Raw genomic sequence first — 9,162 nt, 5'->3', positions numbered from 1 at the left:
ACGGAAAACCTTACTGAGACGCCGCCGCCGCCGATCGCATCTCGGGGGATCCAGGAGATCGCCTCCGGCACCCTGCCGGAGAGGGAATTCATCTCCCGGAGGACTCTACGCCGCCATGGTCGCCTCCGGTGTGATGTGTGAGTAGTCTACCCCTGGACTATGGGTCCATAGCTGTAGCTAGATGGTTGTCTTCTCCCCATTGTGCTATCATTGTCGGATCTTGTGAGCTGCCTAACATGATCAAGATCATCTATCTGTAATTCTATATGTTGCGTTTGTTGGGATCCGATGAATAGAGAATACTTGTTATGTTGATTATCAAAGTTATATCTATGTGTTGTTTATGATCTTGCATGCTCTCCGTTAGTAGTAGATGCTCTGGCCAAGTAGATGCTTGTAACTCCAAGAGGGAGTATTTATGCTCGATAGTGGGTTCATGCCTGCATTGACACCTGGGACAGTGACAGAAAGTTCTAAGGTTGTGTTGTGCAGTTGCCACTAGGGATAAAACATTGATGCTATGTCTAAGGATGTAGTTGTTGATTACATTACGCACCATACTTAATGCAATTGTCTGTTGCTTTGCAACTTAATACTGGAAGGGGTTCGGATGATAACCTGAAGGTGGACTTTTTAGGCATAGATGCAGTTGGATGGCGGTCTATGTACTTTGTCGTAATGCCCAATTAAATCTCACTATAATCATCGTGATATGTATGTGCATGGTCATGCTCTCTTTATTTGTCAATTGCCCAACTGTAATTTGTTCACCCAACATGCTGTTTGTCTAATGGGAGAGACACCTCTAGTGAACTGTGGACCCCGGTCCAATTCTCTTTACTGAAATACAATCTACTGCAATACTGTTTTACTGTTTTCTGCAAACAATCATCTTCCACACAATATGGTTAATCCTTTGTTACAGCAAGCCGGTGAGATTGACAACCTCACTGTTTCGTTGGGGCAAAGTACTTTGGTTGTGTTGTGCAGGTTTCACGTTGGCGCCGGAATCTCTGGTGTTGCGCCGCACTACATCCCGCCGCCATCAACCTTCAACGTGCTTCTTGGCTCCTCCTGGTTCGATAAACCTTGGTTTCTTTCTGAGGGAAAACTTGCTACTGTGCGCATCATACCTTCCTCTTGGGGTTCCCAACGAACATGTGAGTTACACGCCATCACGCCTTTATAAGCCGGATCCCGGGAGCCCTAGAGGCAAGACAACAACTCATTGTAACAACGCGAAAGCGCCCAGATAATTCCAGACAAGCAGCAGTAGGCCCTGTCCTCGAGCAGGTGTTCCGAAGCTGGGTAAATCGCGCACCACCGTCCCGATTGCTCTCCGCCCTAGGGCCCCTACTTCTTCTCCCCCTCGTGAGGATCCCTCCTCCGAGGTACCGTCGATTAGGCAACGACAGAAACACTCACAACTCAACTATGGGGTGGATTGTGGATGGCTTACCGAGGAAACGCTGAAATCTGATACCAAGATGATAAGGGATTGCCCGATCTTCTCAGTAAGCACGGTGGTGATGATGATCACGGGATGAACACATCGGAAATACTTGATGATGAAGTGGATGATAACTTATATGACGCAACGAGATCTCTCGATTGGTCCCTGTCGTCAATGCAACAGCTCTCAACCCTGCAAGATATTTGCAACTCCACACACTTGCGCACGTAGCCGCCGATCACGAAGCGGTAAGTTGCAACCGTCTAATTCCCAATGGAACAGCAGATCACACAAGACTTTTCAGGGTATACACCGATATCAATGCAATATGGTGTATGAATTCGATAGAGTTGCAAAGCAATCAACTATGAACTAGGGTTTATCTTAAACGTGGTCTAAACCTAATTTGAGGGCGTCCTGGGCACTTATATAGGGGTTCAGGATGACCAGGGTTCGAGAAAATACAAGAATAACCGACCCAGATCGGGATCTGGTCGAGACAGACTCGGACATGGCCGGCTCAGGAGCCGGTCGACCGGGCCTAGGACCGGGTCAGGCCGGTTGAAACCGGGCCTGGCGCCGGGTGGTGACCGGGCTACGATTCCGGGCATACTGGATAGTGCCCGGCTAGCACAAGTGTGGCGTCCGGTTTGGACCGGACGGATCCGGCGTGGAAGCCGGTCGAACCGGGACTGGGGCCGGGTGGCCCGGCGGCACGGCCGGTCTGACCGGGCCTGGCACCGGCCTGAACTGCATCTCCTCCTCTCGTGCATGCCTCTCGGTCCTCCCTCGCGCGTCCATAGGATGTCTTCATGTCCAGCTCCATGTCCAGCTTCACGTCCAGCTTCTTGTCCAGCTGCTCCTCTCCTCCTCGTGCGATGCTTGTTTCCTCTTCATACCTGATCATACATAAGTAATACGACTTAGGCAGTATAAAGTTCTCATTGATCAATGTATCACATAGGAACAAGTTCACCTGTTGCTTAAGTAGCTTCGCACGAGCTCGTGTCATTGGTCCAACCCTGACTTCATTGGACTTGAGCTTCACAGCAGCATCGTCTTCATCTTGCAATGACGGAGGTAGCTAGTAGTGTAGTAGGGATGTCCTCATCAGGCTCGGCGAGGTTCCCGCAACCCGCGGCGCGTCGTGACGTACGTGCGTGACGAGGCGAGGCGGGCGGCGGAGGAGGAGGAGTGCGCGAGGGCTCTCTCTCTTCTCACTCACTTACTAGGACTAGAACAGCCCACCTTATATACCACTCCAACTCTCTTCCAACTACCAATGGGGGACAAAACATTAGTCCCACCCCTTGCCATTTCCACATGAGTCAAGAGAATTTCAGAATTTGTATTGGGACATGGGCTAAGGCCAAAGGCAAAATTCCAGCACAACCAATGCTTCATAAACATCCAGCAAAAAAACATGTGGACCATATCATTCAAACGTAATGCAAACTGAACAGAGGTTGTCAATGGCTATGGCTGCTGCAAATTCCTCCTCAGAGCAAAAGAGTTATGTGCCAATATTCGCAATAAGAGTTCTACCTTGTACAGACGGCTTGGCTTCTAAACCTTGTTCAGTTATCAGTAAATGAATCACCGCTGATTTCTTGCAGACTTAGGAGAGAAAATTCCTTTTGAATCACATAGTGGAAAGCAATAACATCATCCATAGCCCAGGTTACCGTTCTTCTTTGTAAGCTAAGTCTTTCCTAGATGAGCAGTGTGCAGCAGTTGTATTTCCCCTATTGACAACCCATTGAGGCCAATTGTATGAAGATTTTTGGTGTGACCTTAGCTATTGCTGATTATTTTCTATAATTATGTGGTACTGAATTATAGTACTTACTTACAGTAAGCAAATTTTAAGGGAGGGGCGGGATGAAGACATACCATGTGAGGACATATGAGAGACTGATGGCGAGGAGCACGTATGAGCAGGAGGTGATGAGACATGATCTAGTTGTTGCTTCTGCACCGAGTCAAGGTTTGCTTGTTGGAGTGTCTTGAGCATACGGCCACATCTCTGACCGTGTTAGGGTTCCTCAGGTACCGAGCCATCAACCACCGATACCCCCATCTCCCGGGCGGCCACGGATATCGCGGCCGACGCGGTTCCTGCCTTTCAACTCCGCCCGCCCGGCATTCCGCTGCAGATCGAGGGGCGACCAGAAAAGGTGAACCTATACAAAATTTGCATAACTGCTATTTGTGCGCGTGTGTGCACGGGCCAAGTACGACACATCCGTCTCAGGTCAGAGGAAATTTCCATGTCAGAGCAATACTTGTTCGAGTGATGGAGAGATTCTGCGGTCTTTAATGGAGCGCCGCCACCGGAATTCTAATTAGAGGATGCCTGCTCCGCCACAAGGGAGTCGGGGCGACCGCCCATCCTCGCCCCCTGGTGGCGCCGCCACTGTCTCCGGGTCAGCCCTGAAATTGATGGTGCGGAGAAAGGTCTCGTCCTCCTCATCACTCGCCTCGCGGATCACCCAGCGGTGATGGTCGCCGCTCGAGTATGACCTCCAGGCCCCAATTCCTCCACCCAACAGGAGGGCCATTGGAGCCTGCACGATTTCACCGAATCTGCACCTCATCTCTCCCTCCTTTCTCTCTGTTTCGTGGCGGCAGAGCAACAGGTAGGGTATAATATTTCCACGCGGTGAGGAAATCTGCAGAACCGAGTGGAGAAGATGGATTGGTCAAACCCACAGAAAGCACTCTGGCCCGCCACACACCGACCATCCTAAACCGGCCAAGTTTGAAACGGCCGCCACCTACACCTACGCTGGCCCACCGCGCATGCATGCACCGTCAAAACGTTGGGAATGCACCGATTGCAACGGCCTTAAGCTGTTTAGATAATTTTAAAGCAAATCCCCTCCCTGGCAATCGATCGCTGGAGCGATCATTTTCCTTGGCGCGGCAGCGCTCGCGCCATCCGCGAAATCAATTCCCTTTTTGTCTCGTAGCGTTTAATTACGTTCACATAGAATTTCAAGTGGGATGGGATTTTCCGGTAATCCCGTGTCCCATCCCATCCCTATAATCCCGCTTATCCCTGTAACAAGTTTCAGTAATCCCGCACGGGCCAAGTGGGACGAGGCCACCAAGCCCATGGACGGCCCACGTGTCCCTACGTCGAGCGATCCCCATCTCCAGTCCCGAAACTCCGCGTCGCCATCTCGCTAGGCCCCCGCGCCGCCGCCGTCTCCCTAGATCTCCGCGCCGCCACCGTCTCTCTATGTCTCCGCGCCGCTGCAAAGTATAACCGCAACCGCGTGGCGTTCGCCGCCGTCTGCAGCCCGGCGCGATGTTCCTGCGGCGCCTGAGCACGTCCGCCTCCGCGGCCCTCCACCGCGCCGCGCGCGCGCCAAGGACGATGGCCTCCTACCCGCCCTGCGCGCGGAGATCGCCCACGAGCTCTCCTCGTCCCCCTCCTCTTCTCCCCCTTCCCTCCATTCCCAGGTACCGCCCGCCCCATCCCCCCACCACCGATGCATCGCCCCAATCCAGCGCCACTCACGCCTCCCTCCCCATTTCGCAGGACATCAACGACTTCGCCGCTGTGTCGGACGCGCCGCGTGCGCAGGACGTGCTCCTGCGCCGCCACGGAGACGGCGAGGAGGTCCTCGTGTCCGCGCTGCTTGCCCCGCTGCGGTTCCTGGGCGAGGAGCCGCTGCCCAGGGACGCGCTCATGAAGGTCTTCGTCAGCAAGCCGGGGGTGGAGCCGCTGCTGCGCTTCGACTGCCGCGCGGTTGCGGCCGACGGCGACGCTGCCGCTGGCTACTACGATATCACGAGTTCCGTGGCAATGGTGGCGACCCCAAATATTTTTACGTTTGTGTTGGTCTGGAGCTTCAGATCAGTTCTGGAATCAGCTGGTCCCGTCAGTAGCCTGCAGTGCTTTTTTGTTTGGCTGTTTCCTGATCAGCTGGGACAAGTGGGACATCCCGAAGGAATCCTATTAGTTTTTACGTCGATGGGATAACAGGGAGGTGGGGCAGCGGGATAATAGGGATGTGAGGGAGTGGGAGGCGGATATCCCATTCCCATCCCACTTGAAATCCTACGTTCACATGTAGCTTTGTGTTCACACTAACACCTCACGTTCCCACTTGCAAGTTGCATACAGCCAAGAGCATTCACACTGCATTCATGCATAAAGTATCTCCTGATTTTGCATTTAATGAGCCAACTTTTTAGCAAGTTGCTGCATGCATGCACAGAGCATCTCGCTCTTTTTTTTTCAGCACGACGCATACTTTCAATTCTCTTTATTTGCAATTCCCTTTTGACAATTCTCTTTTTTTGCAATTCCCTTTATGTTGTTATTTCGTACGGTAATTCATGTTTTTTTGGATTAATTTTATAATTCCCTTTTTCGGGCCAGTGGTTTTATGGGGGAAAATAACGGGTGGGAAGATCCACTTGCAACTCAAATGAACTACCACTTGCTACTCAAATTAAGTAATGTTTTAAGTTGTAAGCTAATAAAAGTTGCTAAAATATTCTAAATGAAAATTACTTTTTAGGGTTGCTAGGTATTTATTTTTACCGTTGATAAATAACGGGGCACCGGGTTGATAACTTGTAAACAAAAAAAAGTTGCTACATATTTTAAATTAAATTAAATTTTTAGGGTTGATATTTATTTATATTTACCATTGATAAATAGCGGATCACCGGGTTGATAGCTTATAAACTAAAAGAGAGTCGCTAAAATATTCTAAATGAAATACTTTTAGGGTTATTATTTATTTATATTTATCGTTGATAAATAACGAGGCACCGGGTTGATAGCTTGTAAAATAAAAAATGTTCGCTAAAATATTCTAAATGAAATAGTTTTTAGGGTTGGTAGTTTTTTATAATTACCATTGATAAATAACGGGGCACCGAGTTGATAACTTATAAACTAAAAAAAGTCGCCAAAATATTCGAAATGAAGTTAGATTTTTAGGATTGATAGTTATTTATATTTACTGTGGATAAATAACAGGACACCGGGTTGATAGCTTCTAAATTAAAAAAGATTTTTTCGCAAAAAAAAAACTAAAAAAGATTCCCTAAAAATTAACTTTGGGTTGATAATTTTATACATTCACTGTTGATCAATTAAGTACAGAGGGGTTGATTATTCAAACACAGAGAGTTGATAACTTTTAGTCCGAAAAAAGTTTCTCGAAACATATCAACATGGGTGCTAGTTTTGAAGATCTCGTCGAGACGGATTTATTGGTGAAAGCGAATCTTAATTTAGAGTTGTCGTTTGAAAGTTAAAATGTTTTGAATTTTCAAATTTAGAAAAGATTCCGCTGACATCAGCAGATTCGTCTGTTTGTGCATGCATGCAGAACTTTCCCTCAATAGCCTGCACGAGGTTGATAATTTTATACATTCACCGTTGATCACTTAAGTACGGAGGGGTTGATTATTCAAATAAAGAGGGTTGATCACTTTTAGCTCGAAAAAAAGTTTCTCAAAACATATCAACAAGGGTGCTAGTTTTGAAGATCTCGTCGAGACAGATTTATTGGTGAAAGCGAATCTTAATTTTGAGTTGTCGTTTGAAAGTTAAAATGTTTTGAATTTTCAAATTTAGAAAAGATTCCGCTGACATCAGCAGATTCGTCTATTTGTGCATGCATGCAGAACTTTCCCTCAATAGCCTGCACGAGGTTGATAATTTTATACATTTACCGTTGATCACTCAAGTACGGAGAGGTTGATTATTCAGATAGAGAGGGTTGATAACTTTTAGCCAGAAAAAAATTTCTCGAAACATATCAACATGGGTGCTAGTTTTGAAGATCTCGTCGAGACCGACTCATAGGTGAAAACAGATCTTAATTTGGAGTTGTCATTTGTGAGATAAAACATTTTGAATTTTCAAATTTGGAAAAGATTCCGCTGACATCAGCAGATTCGTCTTTTTGTGCATGCATGCAGAACTTTTTCTTAATAGTCTGCATCAGGTTGATAATTTTATACATTTACCGTTGATCACTCAAATACGGAGGGGTTGATTATTCGAACAGAGATGGTTGATAACTTTTAGCCTGAAAAAAAGTTTCTCGAAACATATTAACATTGGTGCTAGTTTTGAAGATCTCGTCGAGACGGATTCGATTGTGAAAACGGATCTTAAATCGGAGTTGTTGTTAGAGAGATAAAACATTTTAAATTTTCAATTTTGAAAAGTTTTAATGCGGACGTGAGTCAGAGAAATGAGAAGAAAGAGGTTTACTCACGTACGGGTCATCCAGTATTTATTATTTTGCTAGAAAGAGGAAGCCAACTCACGCACGATTAAACCAAAAAAAATTGTCAAAGTGATCGCTGGGCAAGCTTTGAGCCCTCGAGCGCTAGATAGGGTGGCCCATTTTAAAGAGCCATAAAGAACGGTTATGTTTTAACCAGCCAGAATACAATCCTTGGTACATACCAAAAGTTGCCCTCTTTGTCCGTACTACTACCCACACAAGTGCACAATACAAAATCTGGAAACAAATTAAACCGAATAATACATCACCATGTACATGCATATTCGTGGAAAGTAACGTACGGGTGTTCCTTATTTGTCACGTCCAATACGTGTTCAGGCCGTGCCGCAGGTCGTCGCGGTGCAGTTCTGGTTGCAGGTGCCAAGGCAGTCCGTCATGGTCGTGTATATGCAGCCATGACAAAAAGGAGTTGGACGACTGGTGGGTGCGGCCGGGGGTGGCGGCGAGGGAGGAGCGCTGCATATGTTGTTGCACGAAGTGGTGCAGGCGTTGCATATGGCAGCACAATCAGACATAGGGTACCTGATGCGGCAGGCGTTGATGTCGCAGATTGACACGCACTGCACTGCGATGCTGGACTTGCACTGCTCGCACTGCGACGGCGGAGGTGGCGGAGACGGCGGGACCCTGGAGTCGCAGTCGCTGCCGCAAGTCGTGTCAGTAATGGCTCTACAGCTTGAATCGCACTGTGCGCTACAGGCGTCGCTGCATGGTGTCCCCGTCGCCGGCTGCCGCAGGGAGGACAATGCCAGCACGGCGAGGCAGGCAACTACAAGGGAAGCTGATGCACCTGAAGGCATTGGCATTGTGCGTACAGAGATGAAGATATGTGGAGAAGTTTGGGAAGAGCACAATATTGGGGATGCGAAGAAGATACGGGGATGCTAGGAGCAAGCCAAGTTATTTATAGCTAGATCCAACGCGTTGTGATGAACAAAGAATACAACCCTAGGTAGATAGAGATCAATCAATTGCATAGGTAGAGTTATTTAGCAATGCAAATTGCACCATGTTTCGAGTTGATACTTCATGCACCATATATGCATGTTACAAGCTGACTTCTTAGAGTTGGAGTATATGATATTTACCCTTGACTGGGCTCCATGCAACATGTATGCATGTTACAAGCTGACTTATTGGAAGTGGAGTATAATGCACGATATTTACCCTTGACTGGGCTCCATGCACCATGTATGCATGTTACAAGCTGACTTATTGGAAGTGGAGTATAATGCACGATATTTACCCTTGACCTCCATATATATGTTGACTTACAATTAATTGGAAGGATAAGCCATGTTTCGAGATCAGACTTCATGCACCATATATGCATGTTACAAGTTGACTTTGCTTTTTTAGGGTTCAAGTATAATGTATGATATTTGCCTTTGCCCGGGCTCCATTCTCCACATAAATGACCAC

The 9,162-nt window shown here is 47.4% G+C and overlaps 1 pseudogene; it reads left to right on the top strand.

Moving 5' to 3' along the window:
- Positions 1 to 4,766: 4,766 nt before the first annotated feature.
- On the top strand, positions 4,767 to 8,139 carry LOC127313940 (uncharacterized; annotated as a pseudogene).
- The last annotated feature ends 1,023 nt before the right edge of the window (positions 8,140 to 9,162 follow it).

Source organism: Lolium perenne, chromosome 7, assembly GCF_019359855.2.
Source record: "Lolium perenne isolate Kyuss_39 chromosome 7, Kyuss_2.0, whole genome shotgun sequence".
NCBI classification, from domain to species: Eukaryota; Viridiplantae; Streptophyta; class Magnoliopsida; order Poales; family Poaceae; genus Lolium; species Lolium perenne.
The sequence above is the reverse complement of the archived record's forward strand: the minus strand, read 5'-3'. Positions and strand labels throughout refer to the sequence as shown.